This window comes from Lepus europaeus, chromosome 5 (genome assembly GCF_033115175.1).
Source record: "Lepus europaeus isolate LE1 chromosome 5, mLepTim1.pri, whole genome shotgun sequence".
NCBI classification, from domain to species: domain Eukaryota; kingdom Metazoa; phylum Chordata; class Mammalia; order Lagomorpha; family Leporidae; genus Lepus; species Lepus europaeus.
In genome coordinates, this window is record NC_084831.1 from 60,674,322 (window position 1) to 60,699,415 (window position 25,094).

A 25,094-nucleotide genomic window follows, 5' to 3' on the forward strand; every position below is an offset into this window, starting at 1 on the left:
AATGAAGAAAGAGGGAAAGGTTAAGGGGGGGAGAGTGAATGAAAAGAAAGAAGGAGGCGGAGATAGAGATGGAAGGAGGGAGAGTGAGGAAAGGAAGAGAAAATGAGAGAGGGAAATGAAGAGAATGAGAGAAACAGAACACAAGCATGAGTTCATAACATATAAACTCCAGACTCAGCTATGTCAGAAGTTAGCATCCCCTGGCATCTTAATTGCATAAATTGTTTTAACTTATGGAAGTTTGAGTTCAATTTTTGTCACTTGTAAAAGTAAAACACCTCAGAGAAGATGCTGAAGTAAATTAAGAAACAAAGTTGTGCTTCCAAAACTCAGCTCAACATGCAGAAAAAGGAATGGTGGGCCAGGGTAGGGCACAGAAGTACATCTAGCCCCAGAAAGACAAGTGGCAGGAAGGGAGGTTTATGCTGTTGGTTAAAGTATACAGCCCCAAGTAATTCAAAGCAAAAAAGGATTTGGGAAAAGAGCACATTGTTGAGTACACATTTATTTTCTCTGAGTCCATTGTCCCTCTGGGATATGAAGTATGGAGAGTAGCAATTCCAATTAAAATCTCTTTTGAGGAAAATCTGCAACCAGGACAAAGGTTGGAGCAAAGGGGGAATCTCTTCAAGAATTACAGACCAGTGGAATTCTAGAGGAGAGGGTAGAGGCAGCAGCTTTCCTGGCAGGAAAAGTTCAGATGTGACTAGAGTCTAGAAATACAGACCAAAGAGTAGCAGATCCAGTTGATGGGGGTGCTGCAAATAAACAAATTTTGTTTGGAGAACTTTTTGTTATAAACACGGATCTCCTGCTCATGAGAAAGGATAGCGCCTTTGTTTACAGAAAGATATCAAAATCATTTGAGGATTGGAACATTAGGAAAAAAAGTTTGGGAAATGGAGGTCCAGAAGGTGTTCCATATAGGAAGAGGATATTCAAAGAAAGAAGAGGGTCTCAGGAAAGATCTTAGGGCCAAAGCCTATTACAGATCAAGAGCAGTCCAGATACCACTTACAAACACAGTCAACCAATACATAGGACAATGGGACAATGGTATTTTAACTTCCTATTTTTTTTTTAACGCAGAAGACTCCTTTACAAGTAAAATTTAAGGCAAAAGTTTAATACAGAAATCAAGAAAATATTGACTAGTTCAATCAGGGGTGGAGGCCTGGACATTTGCCTGCTCAGTATTCCACTCTATAGATTCTTTCTGAGAACACTGATATTACCCTGCCCACAGCGGGAAACCCACTGGTCTACACTCATTGATCTGGGGCTCAGCTCTGGATTTCAGAAATAGTAAGGATCTTCTTTCTGGGTGTGATGATCTAGATTTCTGAAGAACAAATTGAAGTGGCTGAAGCCTCAGCAGGCAGCTGGTTGTGGGTTTAGAAACTGAGATCCCAAGATCTCAATTCTATTTTTATTTTTTGGTGGCTAAGATTAGCAAGAAATGGCCTTCTAAACTTGTAATGTGCTATGAAAATGAATGGATCCTTATTTATTTTATAGTGCTTCTCTCAGTGGAGGGTGAAAAATGCCTATGACCAATCAAACCTTATTTGCCTCACCCACTCTCACTTTCTCCAATTCCTTTAGATAAGTTTTTGTTCACCTACTCAGAGCTGCTGCTGCCCTTGCATATCAACTCCCAATATTCTCCCTAGCTCAACTATTTTGGAGAAATTTCAGTCTTGGAAACTGGTTTTATGTCCCATATTCCATACATAGCCTTCAGGTTGATTCCCTTGGGTGGGTCACAACACATTCTAAATTATCATTTGTTGAAAGCCATTGCTGGAAGTCCTGTTCCTCTTTCTCCATGACACATGTACAAGACAGGTTAGCCAGGCCTGCTTTCCACATAGCCTCCCACCCAAAGGAGGAGCGGAGATGGCAAAAAACAATCCCAAGCATGCTTTTAATCATAAATAATATATCACTACTTAAAATTATGCATGCACAATCCTGTAATTTAATGAAGATCTCATTTTACTTGTCAAAATAGTAGGCACACGGAGAGAGAGTTCTTTGCATGGTGAAATGGGTGAGCTCATGCTTCTCCTCTGGATATACTAATGACTTAAAATGGTTCACTTTGTTGGATCTGAAGAGGGGCATTTTGTATGCCGAAGTTAATTTGGGGCTTGTCCAAATTTGTTCTTTGAATCTACGGTTGTCCCTAGTTGGCTCAGATCATTGTACCATTAGTTTCAGAGCATGGCAAAACCCAATTGGGCTGCTCAATCTGTAGGCCTCACTTCTCTTCACCCCCATCCTATATCAGGAGAATGTGGCTCTAAATTGTGCCAAGTTTTATACTAGGTTTCTTTACTTCACTTGATACCTGTATCATAAATGCAGTATGATAGTATTTCAGAAAATTCATGGATAATGTGTATTATGAAAAAATAATAACATGAATTTCAAAATCTTGCACCAAAATAAAGTTATCTTTTAATTTTGTTTACCATGAACTTTTTGAAGAATCTGTACTTTGTTTAGCTGGCAGCTGTTTTTTCCTAGCCTATTCCTCATTTTCTCATTCTATTTATTGTCAACCAAGACTACATTCCCATCACATCTCAGCAAGTAAGATAGTAGCTTTCCTGAATTGTCATCAAGAGAAAGGGAATGTTGCAACTGAACACTTTGTGACTGTAATTGAAAACAGTTCAAAAAGATTGCTGGAAAAATCTGTTGCAGGATACATTTTAACCATTATTTTCTGAAGTCCAATATTGGAATTTTAATATTATAAGCTACTTTTCTGTAGCCAAAAGTGGATGCACCTACAGAAGGGAAACAAGCTGCTGAAGTCTCTGTGGTGTGAAAAGTAATTGTGATAATGCATTTAGCTTCTTGCAACACCAGAAAGACACAGTGGAGTACTGCAGCTGCATCATCCATGACAATTTTGTTTTTCCTCGTTAGTGGCTACTTTTGAGTTCTCCCCAGAACACATTGTCTCTCCTGCACTTTTTTCATTTCATATTTTTCGAGTTGAGGTATTACAGGTATGTGTGGCACAAGCTCCAGATAAATTCGCATACATATTAAAAGAGTGGTAGGAATAAAATGGATGTGTTCTGCAGTATCCAAGTTTAGCCCTTGCATTGCTCAAATTAGAAGCTTTAATCAGAAACATAATAGGCTTTTGCGTATTTTGTACGTGAACATATGCCTGAATCAAAAGAAAGAAGTGCAGAAGAACCCTCGATTTTATTTTTGAGGCTTGATTGTCTGCAGCAAATGGATCTAGGAAGAAGCAATATGTATTGTGTTTTGTTTGTGAATCCTAAGGATTATATATAGCTGTGGTGGCCAGAGGGGCAGCCTGTAAAACATGGACGCACATATTGAGACTGTACTTAGAGGGTAGAGAAAGTTTGTGTGAGTTGCTGTTGTTTTTTCTTTCCCTGTAAGTAGCTTTTTCTTGCTGCAAATCTTGCAAATTAGTTGGATCTCAGAGAAATAAACCCTTGGAGTTATGTAACACAACATTTCCATTAAAAGCATGTTCAAAAATTAAAAATGTAGTGTGCTTGACAGACTTAATTGTTCCAATTTCAGACTTTAACTTCAATGTTTCAAACTCTTAATTTTGCCCTTGGGTAACTCTCTAAGTTTTACTGTATTTTTTGGAAGCTAGAATTTACTCTCTCAGCTTGTGGATACTCAGTCAGGTGTGATTGTTGGGTGTGAGTATTACAAAATCACAATTTATAAAGTCAGTGAAGAAGTGAACTCTCTGCTTTCCAAATATAAATCTCATCATCATGTGTATAAATATGATTCTTTTGATTGGGAGACAGATATAAATTCCTTGATGTTCCTTTGACTCAAATTATTTTTATCTACAAAGAAAAAAAAATTAGTGCCTACTTCTTATGCCAAGGATTAGGAACTCAGGCTTCAGTGTCAGACAGAATCCCAGCCTTATGATTTACCAGCCTCTTGACTTGGGCAAACTGCACAACAAATTCTGAGACCAGTTTTCTGATTTGCAAAATGAGGATACCAATACTATAAACCTCAGAGTGCAGTGGTGAGCATGAAATAGGCTAAATTATGTAACATATGAGGCCCAGAGCTTGTGTGTATTGAAGACTCAGAAATTTTAGCTCTTTTGATAATGAAGATAAAATGTAACAAATTCAAACATCTTGAGTTTTTTCTGACATTAATATGTTCTCAAAAATGTTAATTATTTTCCTTTTTCCTTTATTTCAGGGGATGAAGAGATGCAGGGAGAGGAAAGCATAAGACTTGCAGAATTTGGGGCTAAAAGTGATAGATGGTAAGGATGTTTTGCTAAAAACTTTAAGTTTTGAAAACTGTTAGTATCTCACCCCTTTCTCCAAACTGTCCATGCTACACATGTCTAAGGGGCAGTATGTCATGTAGAACTGCTATATCTCTCTAGTAGTATTATTATCTTGGGTGAGTATGTACTGTCTCATCTCTCCATTGTGTATATAGAGAAGAAAGTAGAAGTTGGTGTTACTTTTAGATCATGGTATTTCTGAGAATCTAAATGTCATCATTTTGCTTTTCCTCATCTCTCTTCCTTTACTTATCCATCATTCTCCTTCTTGCTTTCCAATTCCTTTCCATTTTCTCTTCCTCTGTCAGAAATATTGGATCAGTGAGCGTCATAAGGCAATTAAGGAAACTTTAGATCTTGAGATCAAGGAAAAGCTTGAATCCATTTTGAATAATGTTGAAGGAAGTGTAGGTTACCTAATATGGTCCTTTGAAAGTAATTTTTAAATTATTTTCAAATTATGGCATGATTTGAATGAAAATGACAGCATTTTAGTTCCATCATCACAGTTTTTTTTTTTTTTCTCTTTTAACTCACATCAGTTTTCTAAATAGCTGTTCTGGACCATGAGACATGAGCTGATTTCAGTCTCACAAGACTGGTGACTCCTGTTACAAGGTGCTGGAGAAGTTTTAAATGACTTATTTCTCAAGTCTGATGGCATGGATCACAGTCTTTAGTTTTCTCAACTGACACTGCAAGATGAAACAATTCTCTGGAACACTTTCAGTAACTGTGTAAGGGAGATAATGAATAGTAAGTAAGATGATAGGACATCATTTAAGACTAATTAAGGTGCTCCAATTTCTTATTTTGAAAATGTAAAAAAAAAAAACAAACAACAACAACAACAACAAAAAAAACAGATGAGGCATTTGGGACTTCTTTCTTGTTGTTGGACCAAAAAGGTAACTGTTGCTGGTGTAAGTAATTACTGAATACTTGTGTTTTCAAGCAACATGGATTTTTTTTTCCTCTCTTAAAGTCTGAAGGTCAGAAGTAGTCTGCAGGGCTCTGTTCCTTCTGGATGCTGTAGGGGAAAATTTGTTTCCATGCCTTTTCTAGCTTCGTTAGGCTGCCCCTCTTCCTTGGCTTGCAATTCCTTCCTCCACCTTTTAATCCAGCAACACCATAGCTTTTCTCCTCTCTTATCTCCATCATCTTCTCTTTTCCTCTCTGTCCCTTTCCCTTATAAGGACTTTTGTGATTTTTACATGGAATCCAGCTGGATACTCCAAAATAATCTACCCAGTTCAAAACCCTTAATTTAATCATACTTGCCAAGTCCTTTTGAATGTAAGGTGACCTACTTACAGATTCTGGGGATTAGGACTTAGATAACTTTGGTAACCCATTATTCACCCTACAACATCCAGTATCAGAATTCTGAGCTCTGTGGGAAAAGAGAAAAAAAAATGCTGAAAGTTCTAGGAATCAAGGCAATAAAATACAATCAAAGACTGAAAAATGGGCATGAGAGAACTGATGGGCGGATAACGGCAATAAATATGTCACAATGCAGCAGCAAATGTTTCAGATACGTAACAAGGACGGCCACCCAGATATATTTTTTGTAGCTTACCTATGGTGCACAGAAGGAATGGAAGGCAAGTAATAAGGTGAGGTCAAGAGAGTCCTGTCAGAGGGTGACGATTTAGAGAGTGGATTGCTATTACTGTGGATAGAACAGAGTGGCACTTTTCCATTCCCAATTTTCACTGGCAATCAGACAGTTGACCTCAATGAGACAAAAAGCACTGAAGTATTGTAAGAAGTAGAGCATTTAGATTCATTTATTGTTTTAAGCTAATATTTTTTTCTAACTTCTGAAATGGAAAGATAAAAAGTCAAACCATCTGATGTGGATGTAAAAACCTAATTTTATTTTATAAATAATGATTTATATATGTATACACACACACACACACACACACATATATATATATATAGAGAGAGAGAGAAAGAGCCTATTTTATTTCAATGTACAGTAATTTGTTGTCCAAAGATATATACATATTAGAAAACCATACTTTTTCATCAATAGTAAACCAGAAAGATGCTTCTATCTGTACCTGCCTAACATGCCTTTCCACTTTGTATGAAACAATAGTCTCTACTACCACTGATGGATTCACTTTAGGTCTTTGTTTCCTGTCTCTTGCTAACCTGTTTCTAGAATTTTTATTCCCTGTTCTTGTTCACTTTATATATTGGGAGTACATGAATTAATCATGATACTACATGCTTATAGACCTTTCATTTATTGCTAAGGAATAAATTTTATGCCCTTTGCTCTGATGTTCAAACCTGTATAAAATTTTACACCCTTTGGCTTAGTATGAGCAGATGATGAGCTGCAGTGGAAAGAGATGAGAAGTTGGTCAACCTTGGCTTCTAAAAAACTGTGACACTTAATGGAACTGTGAATCTGGGCAAAGCAATTAACTTGCATGGGCCATAGATGCTTCATTTTTAAATTGGAGAAATCATAATGCCTGGACTAAGAGGTCATTAGGGAGAATAATATTTTTAAATGTTTATTCTTTATTTATTTTCACAACTTGAAAGGCAGAGTGACAGAGAGAGAGTGAATGAGAGAGAGAGAGAGAGAGAGAGAGAGAGAGAAAGTGAGTGAGAGAGTGAGTGAGAAATCTACTGGTTCACTCCCTAACAGCCAAGACTGGGCCATGAGGAAGCCAGTAGCCAAGAACTACATCCAGGTCTATAATGTGGGTTTTTAGTGGCCCAAGAACTTGGGCCATCATCTGCTGCCTCAGGACACGTTAGCAGGAAGCTGAATCAGAAGCAAGAGAATCTCTCTTCTTACACGTGGCTCTCTTCTCTCTCACTCGCTCTCTTCTCTGCGCTCTCTGCTCTCCTCTCCTCTTGTCTCTCTTCTCTCTGCTCTCTCTCCTCTCTTCGTTAGTTCCTCTCCTCTCTCTCTCTCTCTGTCTCTCTCTTAGTTTCCTTCTCTCTCTTTTACCCTCTTCGCCCCTTCCCTCCGGTCTGCTGGGTTTTCCCCAATAAACTCTTAATTTTTTAAAAAAAAATATTATGTAGGATCTCTGTCTTTAATGTGCTGTACACTCTTATTTAATGCTATAACTAGTACTCCAACAGTATTTTTTTTTCTTTTTTTTTTTTTCACTATGTGTTGCTATATGGCGGCAAACTGTTGAAATTGTTACCTAATATATACTAAACTGATCTTCTGTATATAAAGAGAATTGAAAATGAATCATGATGTGATTGGAAGGGGAGAGGGAGCGGGAAAGGGGAGGGTTGTGGGTGGGAGGGAAGTTTTGGGAGGGGGAAGCCATTGTAACCCATAAGCTGTACTTTGGAAATTTATATTCATTAAATAAAAGTTTAATTTAAAAAAATAAAAAAGAAGCAAGAGAAGCCTGGACTCAGACAAACACTCCAACGTGGAATACAGATATTGCAAGCCATGGGGAATACAGATATTGCAAGCCATGGCTTAACCCTTTGCACCACAATGCCTGTTAAGGAATCATATTTTCAAGACAGCAAATATGAAAGCACTTCAAGCAGAAAGAAAAATGTTAGTGTGATTCTTCCCATCTTTTCTTATGTTGAATGTCCCTGAGCACTGCATACTTTGAAGTATTTGATAATATTCCCCTCAATTAATAAATACTTCCCCATTTATCTTTGGGTATTAGTTTCCTATTGTGGCTGTAACAAATAACCACAAGTTTAACAACTTAAAACAGCAAAAATTTATTATTTTGGAAGTCAGAAGTCACAAACAGGTCTTAGTAGATTAAACTCCAATTGTCAGCAGAGCTGTCCTATTACTGGAGGCACTAGGGGAATCTGTCTGCTGGTCTTTTGCAGTTTCTAGAAGCTGCCACATCTATTAGCTGAAGGCCACGTTACTGTACTTTTGTCTCTGTTCTCACATCTCCTCTGACTCTCTCACTCACACCTCCCTCTTGTATGGACTCTTTAGAACAAACTCAGCTAATCTGAAATAATGTCCCCATCTCATACTCCATAGCTGAATTACATCTGTGAAATAGCACACATAGGTTCTAGTGATCGAAATGTGGCCACTAGGGGACCATTTTTCTACCTACTATACTTTGCTTAGTCTCTCTTTCCACTTTGGTTTGCTACTTGCCCTAATATAAAAAGCCTTTCCCAGTTACTCCCACCGGGAATAATTTCTACACTCAGTAAACTCACTGTTATGGAAACATTTTTAATGTGCTCACATATTTCTTCACCTATTTTCAATGGAATTTTTGAGTATTGCTTTCTTAGCTTCCATCCTTCTCAGTTCTGTGGAGAGTAAAAAGGTAGACCTATGTGGGTAGATTCTCCAAAAACACCCAAGTCAGAAGATGAACCACAGTTCCTGGATTGCTGTTGGTCTGGCAGTGATGTCAGAACACATCTGAGGGAGGATTGATTTGAGGAGGGACCTGAATGAGGGGAATCTAGTGGGCGCCAAATGATGGAGTTGAAGACTTCATTGTGTTCGAAGACTGGAGGGCAAGCCACCCACTGCTCATCACAGAGCAATCCTAGGACAAAAGAGAACATTTTAAGAAATTGAAAATATAAGCAGTTCCTTGAATCCTCTTCTACAGCAGTTTTGAGGAAAATGACAAGCTAGAAAGAATACCTAGCAGTATTTTTAGCAGATGTTTTTTCAGGGAGTTCTGCCCAGAGATTGGGATGCTTGCTTTCGGAACTTGACTCATCAGAGCCTAGGGAATATTAGAGTAAAACTTGAGTCAGCTGGTTGAGGGGTCTTAAGCTTAGAAAAATACATGTTTTCTGTTGTACCTTCTTGTACTGGAAAGATTGAAGCATAGCATGTTTCTTTTAGACACAAATAATGCACAACACACATTATTTACATTTTAAGATCACGTATTTTTCCCTAGCTGATTTTTTTGGCATTAGAATTTAAAGCTAATATAATTGTGACTAATATTATAGTTCAGGAAAAGAAACATATTAGTAGAATTCTTTGTTCTTCTTTAAGGATACATTTTTTCCAAAAAAAAAAAAAAGATTTTATTTAGTTCATAGATTGGGTTTTATAAAAATGGAGAGAGTTTTAAATTGAAAAACTGAATATCTTCTCTCTAATGAAAATTATATAGACAAACCAATACTTAGTGACATAAAGGCTTTTAAAAACTGATTATGGACAAGGACAGATGTTGTGATGTTTAACAATAAAACAAAAGCAAAACACCAACTAATATAATTAAATAGGTTATAAGCTTATCAGAATTCATCAGCAGTGGAATTTAATTCCATGGTACTATACTGCTATCTGTCAAACAATCTTACAATTAAGAGAAAATATCTTCCAGCGTTTCCATGGTGCTAGAGCACTCTGGTAGAACAACCAGCCCACACAGGGCCGAGGAGCTATAAAATATTAATTCAGTACAAGTATGCATCCGACATCTTAACATTTATTACAGGTTATAGCAATTTTGCCCTAACAAGTGATTCAGTTAAAATGAACAATGCCAAATATTGCAGAACAGAGCATACTTTCCCACTTTCTGAAAAGGTGTTTTTTTTTAGCAGAAGATAATAAAGACTGCATTATAGGGAGTTTTCTATAGTCATCATTTATATATTATGGAAGATAAAGAAGGATGAAGGTTAAACAGTGCCCAGTATTAATGTCTCTGGAGCCTGCTGCACTTAGGGGGCAGGGAGGGAGCCTCTGGGGACCTGACTGAAACAAGTTTGTTTTGCATAGGACTCTTCTGTTCAAGAACAGAGGAACTGACCAATTTAAGGTGGAAAAAGGAGGCTCTCTGTACTTAAGGATGTCAGAGTTAGAAAATATCTGAAAGGGAAGTAGGGAACCCAGATCCTCTTTGACTACTCCTGATAGTGGTTCATCAGGGTGCCCGACAGGCATGACACTGCGTGTTGAACATACTAACAAATGTCATTCCTATTCTCAGAGAAATGGTTTCCTGTGAGTTTTTGTAAATGAGCTATTCCCCCTATAGTTGGATGGGAGAATTCCTCATTCTCTTTATTTGGTAAAACTATTTATGGTATGAGACTAAGATTTACGGTTAATTGTAGAATTTATAAAAATCCTAACAAATAGCATTTACCACATTTGATTCCAGTTTTATCTTTAGGGTAACTCATTTTGGCATTAGGTATTTCATTAGTTAACATGGTAGCATCTTCTTCTGAAATGTTGTGCTTAAGAAAGTCTAGAATTCTATAGACTTCAGGGAGCTCTAATGTTGATATCAATGCTATATGCCAAGTGTTTTGGAGGTAAGGAAGACTTCTTGTTCAAAAAATTTTAAGCCAGGGGCTGGCTTTGTGGCACAGTGGGTTAAGCCAACCATTTGCAACATCAGCATCCCTTATTACATTGCCAGTTTGGGTCCTGGCTGCTCTGCTTCTGATTCAGCTCCCTGCTAATGTGCCTGGGAAAGCAGTAGTAGTTGCCCAAGTGCTGGGCCCCTTGCTACCACTGTGGGACACCCAGATTGAGTTCTTAGCTCCTGTACTTGACCTGGCCCAGACCTGGTCGTTGTAACCATTCAGGGCATGGACCAACAGAAGCAAGATATATTGTCACCACTTTGTTTGCCCCTCCCTCCCCTCTCTCCCTCTCTCCCTCTTTACCTCTCTCTCTTTCTCCCTCTCTCCCTCTCCCCCCACCCCTCACTGTTGAGTTGCCTTTGAAATAACTAGGTAGCTAAATAAATGAAAAAGAATCATGGAAAATGTAATGAAAAATGTTTATTTAAAGAAATTTTAAGCTAAAATTTTCTCATCTTTCATCAATGATTATTTTTTTCACTGTTTCTCAAGTAACTGTCTTTTTGGTTTTTCGGACAGTTATGACCAAAGACTATAAGCATTGTATTTTAACTGATGCAGAAAATATGGACTTCAAAATACACAAGTCTTAAGTAAGGTAATGCATATTTTAAATAACAAAATGGAACATCCTTTCCACTATTAAGATTAGCTACTCTCAGGACCACTGTGGTATTGCTGGTGCAGCCACTATATGAGATGGTAGCATCTCAGATGGGTGCTGATTCATGTCCTAGCTGCTCCACTTCCAATCCAGCTCCCTGCTAATGGCCTGGGAAAAGCAGCAGAAAATGGCCCAAGTATTTGAGGCCCTACCACCCACATGGGAGGCACGGGTGAAACTCCTGAGTCCTGACTTCAGCCTGACTCAGTGCTGGATGTTATGGCCATCTAGGGCGTGAACCAGAGGATGGAAGATCTCCCTCACCTAGTCTCTCCCTCTCTCTGTAACTCTGAATTTAAAAATAAATAAATCTTTACCAAAAATAAGGTACTTTTAACAGAAAAAAATGCAGGGAGTGAATCAGAAATTCACAACTTTTTAATTATTAAAACAATGTGATTATAAATAAGACCTAATAGTTAACAGTTTTTAAAAATTATTATTTCATGTTATCTTCGTAAGAACCTCAGGAGAGAGGCTCTGGTGTTCTTTTGCTAAACATTTTCCTAACTTGCCCAGAATCTAACTTGACATAGCTCTACTGTGTCAAGGAACAAAAATGTAAGTTTAGCCCATATGATTTTAGAACTCAGCTTACATCATTCGAGTCCAAAGTATAAAGAGAATGAGAGATAGAAAGAAGGATGGGAGGAAGGGAATCTAAGAAAGAAGGGAGGGTAGAATAATGACCTACTCTGCTCATCTGTCCGGTTGGCAGCTTTTGACTTTATCATGGCTTTTAGAGGTAAACTCCCAATCTTAGTAAAGGCTGGAGGAAAGTTCAATTCACACTATTTGTGGGACTATAATTACGTATTACCTAACTCCTTCACCAAAGAATTTGGCTTGGGTATAAAACCAAAATTCATCGACAGTAATTCTTTGGACTTTTATTTGAGGATTGAGGAAGATGTGCTCTTTCTCTGAACCTAGGGGAGTTATTGTATTCCCAGGAGTTGTTGGCAGTCATTTCATATCTGTGAGAGTATAAGGCTCATCTCCTAGAAGACAGAACAGGAGAAAAAAAGGTCTTGACCACTGGATCAAGCCAATTCTGTGACTTGAATTATCTCTGTGCTCTATTCAAAAGTTCCATTAAAAGGCCGTTATTATTTAAGCCATTCTCTTGGTCAGTGGTTTATTTTTGTTAATTGCAACTGAAGGCATCATAATTGATACCATATCAAAAGTATCCACATTTTGAATTTTATTTGGCTAAAAAATCCCAATACATAATTATTGTGTAATAATGATATAATCAGAAAAATATGCAATGATACAGCTATAAGAATGTATCACTTATTTTACATAATAAGACACTGTAAAAGAAAAACAAAGCCAAAATTACTTTGTTTTAAATGGCAAACATTGGAACAAAAGCAAAAGCAAATTTCTAACAATGGGACATTCATTGATAAATTATAGTATGCCCAAAAAATAAAATATCATGGTGATAAAATATAATGAAATGACAGTTTCCTAACAAAATATTTCCCATGTATTTAAGTCAAAAATAGGTTAAAAACGTGTATATGTGCATGCTTTTGTATAAATGTATTAAAAACACGTATAATATTGAACTCTTAGAATATATCAAAATGTTCAATGTGTTATATTAAGCTAATTGAATTAAATACATTAGACACACATAAGCACATGTGGATATGTACATATACATAAGCCTAATAGTTATATAGCTCTCAAAACTATTTCTGAATAGTGGAATACAGGTGATTTTGATTTATTTCTATTTTTTATTTCTAAGTATATGTTATTAGAGAATAATAAATGCTATCTCTAAGTGATTAGAATTCACTTCAAGTTGAAGTGCTCAGTGTTTCAGCACTTAATGAGTTTGCTATAATTCTATGCATGGATGCCTAACATCACTTTTAAGGACACCTTTAGTGCCTGCTATTTGCAGAGGCAAGGGAGTTCTCATTGCACCAACATTCAAGGTTTCAGTCATAGATGTTTCTTTCTAACCTCTTCTAGCTTCTCTGCTGATTTTTAAGATGTGTTGTGATTTGTTTCTTTTGCTTTGGCACACTTCTATAAGTTTATTTCTTTTTCTTTTTAAAGATTTATTTATTTATTTGAAACAGTTAGAGTGAAAGAGAAGCAGAGAGAGAGAGAGAGAGAGAGAGATATCTTCTATCTGCTGGTTTACTTCCCAAAAGTCCGCAATAGCCAGGGCTGGATATTTAATAAATGAATGTCTTCAATTTTGTTCTTGAGTCTCTCTTAAATCAGGTATCAGAAAAGGAAACTTATCCTAATAACCTTTGCTCTCCTCTTTCCTTTTCTTCACTTGCAGCAGTGATTTTGGCCTCTGGTGACTAAAGAATAGGGGTATTCTACTGTAACGGAGTTAGGATCAGTTATGTACGCGTAGCATGTAAGTGGAATCATCTCATATCATTCACAACCATACACATTTCAACCTTGTAGTTTTTCCTTAAATGATACATATTTACCATCTATGATCTGTTGCTTATATTATATCAGTAAATAAAATCAATACATTTACTTATGTATTTAATTTTTATTTATTTTATTGATTTGAAATGCAGAAAGGCAGGGGTAGTGGTTGCAGGGGGTAGGTGGTGGTGGTGGAGAGAACGAACCATCCTCTGGTTCACTTCCCAAATGCCTGAAACAGCTGGGACTTTACCAGGAGCCACAAACTCACTCTAGGTCTCCCATGTGGGTGGCATGAATCCAAGTACTTGAGCTATCATCTAGTGCCTCTCAGAGAGTGTATCAGCAGGAAGCCTGGAATTGGCAGTGGAGCCCAGGTTCAAATCCAGACACTCTGATTAGCGATGTTGGTGTGTCAAGTGGTATCTTAACCTCTTTGCCAAATACCTACCCCAAATTGAGCTGTATTTTAACTGACTTTTTATTTTCACTGTTTAACCTAAATTGAGAATGTTAGTCATACCAGCCCAGTGTAATACCTTTTCATGTAAGTGAGGCCAACTTTTGCTCTTTGGATGAATATAAGAAGTTTGAATCTGCATGTAATACAGCTGAAGCTACACATAGTGCAATTTTGGGCCATTAGCCTATCAGACATATGAATATGAACATTTGTACCTGTTCTCAAAAGGACATTTCTCAAGGAGTTGGAAGCCCTCTCAGGAGATTTGATATGTCTTTATTTACTCAAAGACCTTCCCCAGAAAATAAGGAAGTCGTTATGAATGGCGTTGTACATTGGGTCTCAGGTGGGCTAATTCGGCCTAACTAAAGGTTGGTATGAATGGTGCTGCTCCCCCATGGATGAGTCACAGATTATTTCAAGATTACATTCCTAGAGCTCTGTTTTTATATGAGCTTCCCGTCAACTTGCAAATGAGGACAGTTGGAATTCTTCACCAAGACATTCTAAAAGTCATTGTCTCCACCAAATTTTTTTTTAAATGTGGATTTTTAAGTATTTTTTAAAAAATAATTGAATAGTGTTGCTTATTATAGGAATAATTCATAACCATTAGAAAAATTTATGACAAACAGAAAGTCATAAAAAAAGAAAGAAAAGGGGTCCAGCATTGTGACAAAGAGAATTAATCCATAACTGATGACTCTGGCATCCCATATCTGAATGTCAATTCAAGACCCGGCTGCTCTGCCTCTAATCCAGCTCCCTGCTAATGCACCTGGAAAAGCAGAGAAGGATGGCCTGAATACTTGGGCCCCTGCCACCAATGTGGGAGACCTGGATGGGGTTTCTGGCCTCTGGCTTTGGACGACCTTGTCCACCCTTGGCTGTTGTGGCCATCTGGGGAGTGGACCAGCAGATGGAAGACCTCTCTCTCTGTCTCTCCTCTCTCTGTATTTCGAGTAAATTAACTGTGTATTTAAAAATAAATCAATAAAAACTATCCATTAATTTTTGTATCAGAGGTAACACCTTTTTATATTTTACATATTTGTCTATTTCCATGAATTATGTATATGTGTATTAGTTTTAAAAACAGGATAGTTATGCAGTCTTTTTAGTAACTCAAGGGTATTTTTTTTTACATTCTTCAATAATTTAATACATTTTGAATAAGATTTATTTATTTGAATGTCAGACTTAGAGAGAGAAAGAGAAAGACTTTCTGTTCACTGGTTCACTCCACAAATGGCCACAACAGCCAATGCTGGGCCAATCCGAAGCCAGGAGCCAGGAGTTTATGAGGGGCTCCCATATGCATGGCAGGAGCATAGTCATCTTCTGCTGCTTTCCCAAGCCATTAGCAAGGACCTGGAGCAGTAGGACAAAAACTGATACCCATATGGGATGCTGGCATTGCAGATGACTTTACTTGCTATATCACAATGTTGACCTCAGAATTTAGTATATATTTTGATTAACATATAGTAACTGTACACATTTATGGGTACAGTGTGATATTTGAAGCAATTTTTATAGCATGTGCTGATCACATTTTGGTAATTAGTATTGCCATCTCTATCATTTCTTTTTTACAAAAATTTAATTATTTTTATTCATTTGAAAGGTAAAGAAAGAGTGAGAGGCACACACATCCATGTACACACACATGTAGAGACAAATAGAGATTTTTCATTCACTGGTTCACTCCCTAAATTCCAGCAACATCCAGGGCTGGGCCAGGCCCAGAACTCAATCAAGTTTTCTCATGTGGGTGGCAAGAGATGAACTGTTTCGTAACTGTTACCCAACCTTCCTTTATCCTTCTCACTCTAGCCTTGCCAATATCTATCATAAGCTGATTTTAGTCATTTAACATATCTTGAAATATTTTATATGCCAGTAAATAGTTTTCTGCAATATTATATTTAATATATCACTGGATCGGTGTATCATGGCTTATTTAAGTGATTTTCCATTTTTATGACATTGATTTTTGGCTACCCTAAGTCATCCTAATACATACACGTTTGTATTGAATCATGAACATTCCCCTAGGATACATTTCAAGATCTGGTATTTCTGGAACAAATGTAATGAGCATATTTTTATGCCTTTGTTGTTTATAGTTCATTTTTCCATAGATTTTAAATAATTTATTGGTCTACACTCTGTGCCTAACTATAAATGCTTCTCTGTTACAATGTCAGTGCAACTATTCAATTTGTCTTTTCTTTTGTATCTGTTGTAAGACCCCACCTTAGCACTAGTATGGACCCTGAAGTCTCTAATTATCAAACTGTTATCTCCCTTACCACAGTGATTCATTCAGGCATGGTCTTATAACACAGGCCTGGTCCAATTGGAAGGTGTCATTTCCCTAATTATGATTAGTTAACAACTGGTCACATGACCTACAGTTACTTGGTTAGAATGAATGACAGAACCATACTGACTTAGCACACGACTCTGAAGGGTATGGTAGGCATCTGGCTCTTGTAATTACTGTGGACAATTTCCTTCTATGACAACAATGAGCTTTAGCACCATGCTAATAAATAGAACAGATCCAAAGAATTACAGAGAATTAGAGCTTGATCACTTATTAGGTTGTGTCTGAAGACAAACTTACCTCTGGAATTTAAAAATTTTGAGGGCTTACTAATTTTTCATTAAGTGATTTTGAATCAGTTTTCTGATTTGTAGCAAGATTTTAAAAAATATTTACTAATTTATTTGAAAGGCAGAGTTACAGACAGGCAGAGGCAGGGAGAACAAGAGAGAGCGAGAGAGAGAGAGAGAAAGAGAAAAAGTCTTCCATCTGCTGGTTTACTCCCTAGATTGTTGCAAAGGCTGGAGCTAGGCCATTCTTTTTTTTTTTTTTTTTTTTTGACAGGCAGAGTGGACAGTGAGAGAGAGAGACAGAGAGAAAGGTCTTCCTTTTGCCATTGGTTCGCTTTTCCAACGCTGTGGCCAGCACACCGCGCTGATCCGATGGCAGGAGCCAGGTGCTTCCCCTGGTCTTCCAGGGGGTGCAGGGCCCAAGCACTTGGGCCATCCTCCACTGCACTCCCTGGTCACAGCAGAGAGCTGGCCTGGAAGAGGGGCAACCAGGATAGAATCCAGCACCCCTACTGGGACTAGAACCCGGTGTGCCGGCGCCGCTAGGCGGAGGATTAGCTTGTTGAGCCACGGCGCCAGTGTGGAGCTAGGCCATTCCAAAGCCAGGAGCCAGGAGCTTCTTCTGAGTCTCCCACACAGGAGCAGGGGCCCAAGAACTTGGGCCATCTTCTATTACTTTCCCAGGCCATAGCAGAGAGCTGGATCAGGAGTGGAGCAGCTGGGACTCGAACTGGTGTCCATATGGGATGCTGACACTGCAGGCAGCAGCTTTACCTGCTACAAAGCTCTGGCCCCGCAAGATTTTTTTTAAAGATTATTTATTTATTTAATTATTTGAGAGGCAGAGTTATAGACAGAGAGGGAGAAACAGAGAAAGGTCTTCCATCTGCTGGTCCACTCCCCAAATGACCACAATGGCCGAAGCTGGGCAGATCTGAAGCCAGAAGACAGGAGCTTCTTCTGGATCTCCCATGTGGGTGCAAGCACTTGGCCGTCTTCTACTGCCTTCCTACACCATCAGCAGGGAGCTGGATGGGAAGAGGAGTAGCCAGGACTCGAACAAGTGACCTTATGGAATGCTGGCACTGCAGGCAGAGGCTTAGCCTACTATGCCACAACACCAGCCACTGTAGCAAGAATTTTGAGCCAGTAAGTTGATGTTCACTTTAAATATCTTTGCTAATACATAGGCAAAGGGATATTTTATTGCTGTCTTGGTTAACGTTTATTTGATTATAAGCAAGGTTTAGATTTTTCTCATATATTCATTGGGCATATGTATTCCTTCTTTATGAATAATCCTCATAGTCTATGCTCATTTCTAATTTTTATTTTATTTTTAAAAGATTTATGTATTATTTTAAAAGATTGAAGTGGATGGCATGGGGGGAAAGAGAGACAGAGAGAGAGAGAGTGAGGGGGAGGGAGAGAGAAATAGACTTTCCATCCGCTGGTTCACTCTCCAAATGAATGCAGCAGCTGTAGCTGGCCCAGGCAGAAGGTTGAAACCAGGAGCCAGGAAATCCATTCAGGACTCCCATGTGTGTGACAGGTACTCACATGCATGAGCTGTCATCTGCTGCTTCCTAGGTACATTAGCAGGGTGCAGGATCAGCAGTGGAGTAGCTGAGACTACACCCAGCACTGTAATATGGGGTGTGGATGATGCAAGGGAAGATTTAACCCCCTGTGCTAAAATATCCATCCCTAAGTTCATTTTTTAAAAACTGTTTTCATGTATTGCTTCTTACAGATTAGAAATATGAAGCTTTAGTCATTCTCATTGAAACATTTTCCATGTTTGGTTACTTGTTTTTAATTTTGACTATTTTGTTTAAGATATCCAGAAATTGGGTAGGCCTTTGGCCTAGTGTACAGGACACTGCTTGGGAGTGCCTGGGTTTGACTCCTTGCTCTGCTCCTCATTCTAGCTTCTTGCTAATATGCATCCTAGGAAGCAGCAGGTGGGGCTTAATTAAGGGGTCTCTGCAGTTACCTGGGGCAATGCTTCCATGGCCCGAGTTCTTACTGACTCCCCGCACCCTGCCCCCTGCTGTCCCAACTTTATTTATCTTTGAGAACAGGATGCCTTGTACTTAAAAGTTCCTTCCTAGGTAAATTATTTTGAACCAGCTGGATTCAAGATGGATGCCTCAGCGACCTTTAGCTGACTTTCAGCTTATAGACCTTGTCTGTGATCTTGAGCAATAGTGCTTTTTCTACTTACTACGTGTTGAATTCTTTATTTGGTGGAAGGTTAAGCTTGTGATTCTAAAATGAACTGAAAATATATCACTGTAAAAGTTAAAAGAAAAAATAAGAAAGGAAGGAGGAGGGTGGGAGCATGGATGAGAGGGAGGATAGCATGGGAAGTAACATGATGTTCTTAAATCTGAGTATATGAAGTACATGAAATTTGTTCACCTTATATAAATAAATTTTAAAAACAAAGGTGGCTCACCCATTCCGAGAACTATGCTATTTTTTTCCCAGAAAATGTATGAATATTCCTCCCACTTATTACCATTTTCCACTTTCCCCCAACCTATATCAAGAACTCTTCAGTGTCTAATAAATTGAGAAGTTGGTGAGCTATGCTCCCATTTCTCCATTCTGTTGTCATTGAATAAATGCATTTGTGCCTTTTGCTTACTATTGGTTTCATTAGTGGTTATGTGACACTGAGCAAAGAGAAAACCCAAGGTCCCTGGCAAAGGGTAATTGGAAATTGGGTGATCGCAGTGCCACCCTGGTGGGAGAGGTGGTTTAAGTTCTGGGCTCAGCCCCTGCTGTAGCTGGCATTTTGGGAGTAAAACTCCTGTTCCTTTGTATCTCTACCTTTTGAATAAATAAAAATGATAAATAAAGATATCCAGAAATCTGGAGATTTGCCACTTTGTCTTCATAGACTGCTTTTGCACACATTATCTAAAGGCCTCCTTTCCACTCTGAAATCAGAGATAGTAACATATTTTCCACTAGCTCTCCGTATGTGTGCTTGTCTTCACATTTAAAAGTTTCATTAATTTTTAATTATTTTAGTGTCTGATGTATGGTAGGGCCAAACTACATTCTATGACATAGTGATAACAACTACATATTTGACGTAAATAATCTTCAAATGTGAAAGTATCAATAAGCTATGAGTTACTTTGTTTTTCTTAAATTTGCCCCCTGGAAGGTGGGAAAAGTTTCTCTGATTGGTTTTTTATTCAGCGATTTTTTTAAGATTCATTTTTATAAGCATCTTTTATTCTAAATTGTATTTTTGGTCCTTCTGGGGGTGTTGGAGCTGTGACAAAGATTAGATGTTTCTATGGCTGCAGATTATTTTTTTTTAAGGAGAAAGGAGTTTTCCTTTATCTTTCAAGTCTTATACAAAAGGCCTAGCAGCTAGCTCACTGTGTCCTATAAATACACATTACCGGCACTTTGTAGTATATATTCAAACAGGAAGTGGAGAACCAGAAACTAAAAAAAAAAAAAAAAAAAAAAAAAAAAAAAAAAATTAAAAAAAGGCACCCTAAATCTGCTGTTCAGAGATTAACACCAACAAAAAGGACCATGACAGTTCTTTACTTTTTCTTTGAATTGCAATCTTTTATGTTTTAACTACAAAGAGAAGGGAACAGAAGTTTCAGGCCTTATGGTGACTTTTCAGATGAAAAGTTTTTCGAGGACTTTGGTGCAGAGCGTTTTAATGTGGTGAAAATATTTAGTCCATCTCTGAAGACCTACACTTAAAACAAAGGCATGACCATAATTCAGAGTTTGGGAGAATTTTAGCAGATTTATGTAAGGGACTCTGGGGCTGGTTCTATCTGTTAACTTCAAGACTCTTTATTGTAAGTGGACCAAATAGAGTATAGATTCTGATTTAGATTTGTGGATCTATTTAGCGGTAAGTATAAGGTCCTTTACAGAAATGATAGTTTAATTTAAAATGATAGAGTAAATAGAAATTTTCAAAGGATATCTTGGGACACTGAAAAGCTTTTTATACATATTTATCCTGTTGCCTCTAACATGGACATGACTTCAAGAAATAGAACTAGTGGAATGAGTATGGCTAATCCAATTGATTTTACCTCCTAAATATTTCCATCCATGCTGCTAATTAATTTATATGAACAATGTTTTAGTGTGGTCATGGAATGAGCAAACTTTTTCTATAGAGGGCCAGATACTAAATATTTTAGGTTTTATAGACATTTTGGTTTCCACTGCAACTCTGCTCCACTCTTATAGTTTGCCTATCACCATAGATAGTATGAAACAAATTGTTTTTCTGTTTCAATGACAAATTACTCACAAAAGCAAGTGGTAGGCTGGGTTAGCTCGTGGGCTGTGACTTACTGCCTTCTGATTGATGTCTTCAATATCTCCCACCAGACTTGTTTTTATTGTATATTAGCCAGATTTTTGTTACTTTAATGAAATACCCAGGCAGTACTTTATAAATAGGAGTATTTTGACTCAACTTTCGGTATTTTTATTGACCAAGATCATGTGGGCCCCACTGATTCAACCTCTGGTAATGGTATTGTTGTGGGCAGAGTACTAAGGTTGCAAGAGATAGGGAACAAGTGTGTCTATGTCTATGTCTGTGTCATCTTTCTCTCTTTATAAAGCTAAATAATTAAATCATGGGGGCTCCAACCTAATGACTTCATCCAATCTAATTTCTGTTGAAAGGTCCTACATATAAACATCATAAATGAGTTAAGTTTTCACCCTTTTAGTACCATTAACCTAAGACTTTGTGAAGGGACCAAACTACTGCTTGAATTTGTCAACAAGATCATATTCAAACCATAGCCAATGGTTTCTCTTTCTTAAGATAAATTCACTTTATTTCAGTCATATAATCGCTCATTAAAGGATAAGTATGGCTAGTTTCCTGTCCTTGAAGACCTGACAATCCAGAGAAACCAGGTGAGAGAAAACCCCAAACAATGTAATGAGGTAAGGTTGATGTCTTTGCTGTTGTCAGAATGGGCTTTAAAAGAGATGATCATTCCCCTCTCTGCTAAAATGGATTTAATGATATTTTATGTCATCATCAGAAATCCTTAGTAAGGCATGTAGATTTCTCATTATCTGATGCTTCGGCCTACTGCCATCTTCATAGACTCATCTTTTTCATTTTCTATGTCCATACTTTAAGTTCTGCTTACAATAACAATAAATCCTGGTACTAGCTACACCAACAACCCACACCATCTTTTGTACTCTGTGTCTTTGCTATCCTAGAATGACCTCCATTAATTCTCCCACATCTGACAAAAGAATTTTTTATTCAAGTGGTGAAAGTATTATAATGGGTTGCCTTGTTAGGTAGAGGAGTTGAAGGTATGATGGCGGATTCTTCCTTAAAACATTGGGAAGATGTTTCAGATGCTGTTGGAGCTCTACCTAGATCCCCTAGGAGGTTTTGTTTCCATCTCTGGCTGCCATAAGGGTTGACTATTAATAGCATACACTTACATCATCTTTCTGAGGATTTCCCTAAGCCAGTGAGAGCTACCTTATCTGGAGATGCCAGGAAGATCACACCCTGTATTTCTCCCTTCAAAATTTATCCCAACTCCAGCTGGCAGCCAATGACTGCCTGAAGTAGGTTGACACCACCTCTAATGTAAGAGTGTCAGGGAATCAGACTGAGGCTACAATTCTCCTGAAACCCCCTTCACATCTTCTTTTGCACTACCCTGCTTCTCTTACACCCTTACAGGTTTCTTCTGAGAGTATTTCCTCAATAAATTACTTGTAAAAGAATGCTTAGAAAGCAATCAATATAAACACCTTTTCAGATTTTTCACTGGTTGGCCTATGTCAGAAATTCTGAGTATAAAAAAGGAAGTCTTCACATAGTTGAGTTAAAATTACGCATTTTGAGGGACTGGTACTGTGGCTTCGGGGGCTAAGGCTCCACCTGCAGCACCGACATCCCATATGAGTGCTCTATGGGTCCCAGCTGCTCCTCTTCTGATCCAGCTCCCTGCTGTTGTGCTTGGGAAAGCAGCGGAAGATTGCCCACATCCTTGGGCCCCTAAACCCGCGTGGGAGACCCAGAAGAAGCTTCTGGCTTCTGGGTTTTGATTGGCTTGTCTTCAGACATTGTGGTTATCTGGGAAGTGAACCAGTGAATGTAAGACTTTCTCTTTGGCTCTCCCTGTGTCTTTCTTAACTGTACCTCTCAAATAAATAAATAAAATCTGTACAAAAATTATGAATTTTGAAATCAATGGATTTGGACCCCATCCTACTACTTTCATTTACTTTGTCACTTAGGAAACCTTTTGATACCTCTAATTCTCAATTTTCTTTCCAACAAACTTGAAATAATAATAGTGTCTGTCTTGCCATAGCTCAGAAATCATACTACCCAACTTCACCCAAGTAATAACTCTAATTCTCAAACCAACATTAAATGAGGAATCCTGTCATTTTACTAGATTCATAGTCATTTCCTGGAATTCTTGAGTAACATGTTCACATGTTCCATAATGCTTCCCTGGACAGTGTTTGAGATTTCATGCCTTACTGTAGACCATTGATCCAACCTTCTATAAGTCATTTGCTGGAGTCTATGGAATGATCCTTCCTATACTACTAATATCTTCTAAATTACTTTCCTAATTATAAGTGTGGATGCAAGCTGTTCCCTATTTTCCTACAACATAGTTGAGTCTGGGCTACTATGTCCAACTTTAATTATTAGAGGTTTACAGATGACAAAAAGCAATGAATAGATACAGAAGATTGTATTTTCCTAAAATGGCCACACCATTAAATACTTTCCTATTGCAACATTATACTTTTTTAAAGATCTATTTATTTATTTGAAAGTCAGAGTTACACAGAGAGAGGAGAGGCAGAGAGAGAGAGAGAGAGAGGTCTTCCATCTGAAGGTTCATTCCCCAGATGGCCGCAATGGCCGGAGCTATGCCCATCTGAAGGCAGGAGCCAGGATCTTCTTTCGGGTCTCCCATGCAGGTGCAGGGGCCCAAATACCTGGGCCATCTTCTGCTTTCCCAGGCCATAGTAGAGAGCTGGATCGCAAGTGGAGCAGCCGGGATTCAAACCAGCACCCATTTGGGATGCTGGCACTTCAGGCCAGGGTGTTAACCTGCCCTGCTACATTACAATTTAAGAGAATTTAATTTCAGTAACCCTGGAATTATCTCACAGTTTCACAGGATATGGCTTACCTACCTTTTACCTTTTTTCTTTTTCTTTCTTTCTTTCTTTCTTTTTTTTATTTATCCTATATGGGGAGTAAGTGCACAGTGACTCCTGTTGTTGATTTATCAATTGACACTCTTATTTTTGACGTCAGTAATCACCCAAGGCTCTTGTCATGAGCTGCCAAGGCTGTGGAAGCCTTTTGATTTCGCCAACTCTGATCTTATTTAAACAAGGCCATAGTCAAAGTGGAAGTTCTCTCCTCCCTTTAAGAAAGGTACCTCTTTCTTTGATGGCCCATTCTTTCTGTTGGGATCTCACTCGCAGAGATCTTTCATTTAGTTTTTTTTTTTTTTTTTTCCAGAGTGTCTTAGCTTTCCATGCCATGACACTCATGGGCTTTTTAGCTGGATCCGAATGCCTTAAGGGCTGATTCTGAGGCCAGAGTGCTGTTTAGGACATCTGCAATTCTATGAGTCTGCTGTGTATCCCATGTTGCATTGTTCTCTCCTTTTTAATTCTATCAGTTAGTATTAGCCGACACCAGTTTTGTTTATCTGATTCCTTTGACTCTTAATCCTATCATTATGATCAGTTATGAACTGAAACTGATCCCTTTGACTAGTGAGATGGCATTGGTACATGCCACCTTGGTGAGATTGAATTGGAATCCCCTGGTATGTTGCTAACTCTACCATTAGGGGTAAGTCCGATGAGCATATGCCAAACTGTGCATCTCCTCCCTCTCTTATTCCCACTCATATATTTAACAGGGATCACTTTTCAGTTAAATTTAAACACCTAAGAATGATTGTGTGTTAATTATTATCTTTTTTATTGAGGGTCTCACCAGGCTAAAATCAAGATGTTGATGGGGCTGGATTTTCATTTACAGGTTTGACTAGAAAGAATCCACTTGTAAGAGTAACTAGGTTGCTTTCTTAGTAATGCATAACTGCATGCCTGAGACCTTTGGAAATTGTGGGGCACCTGCAGTAACTTGCCATATGAGTCTATCCATAGTCAGTTCACACCATAGCAACTTACTT

The 25,094-nt window shown here is 38.1% G+C and overlaps 1 long non-coding RNA gene across 1 annotated transcript in view; it reads left to right on the forward strand.

Moving 5' to 3' along the window:
• The window catches only part of LOC133760795 (uncharacterized), a 207,499-nt gene that overhangs the window by 120,455 nt on the left and 61,950 nt on the right, over window positions 1-25,094 (forward strand). The window contains exon 2 of the long non-coding RNA XR_009866002.1: window positions 4,240-4,306. This is a non-coding gene — a long non-coding RNA (uncharacterized LOC133760795). The remainder of the gene's footprint in view (window positions 1-4,239; window positions 4,307-25,094) is intronic.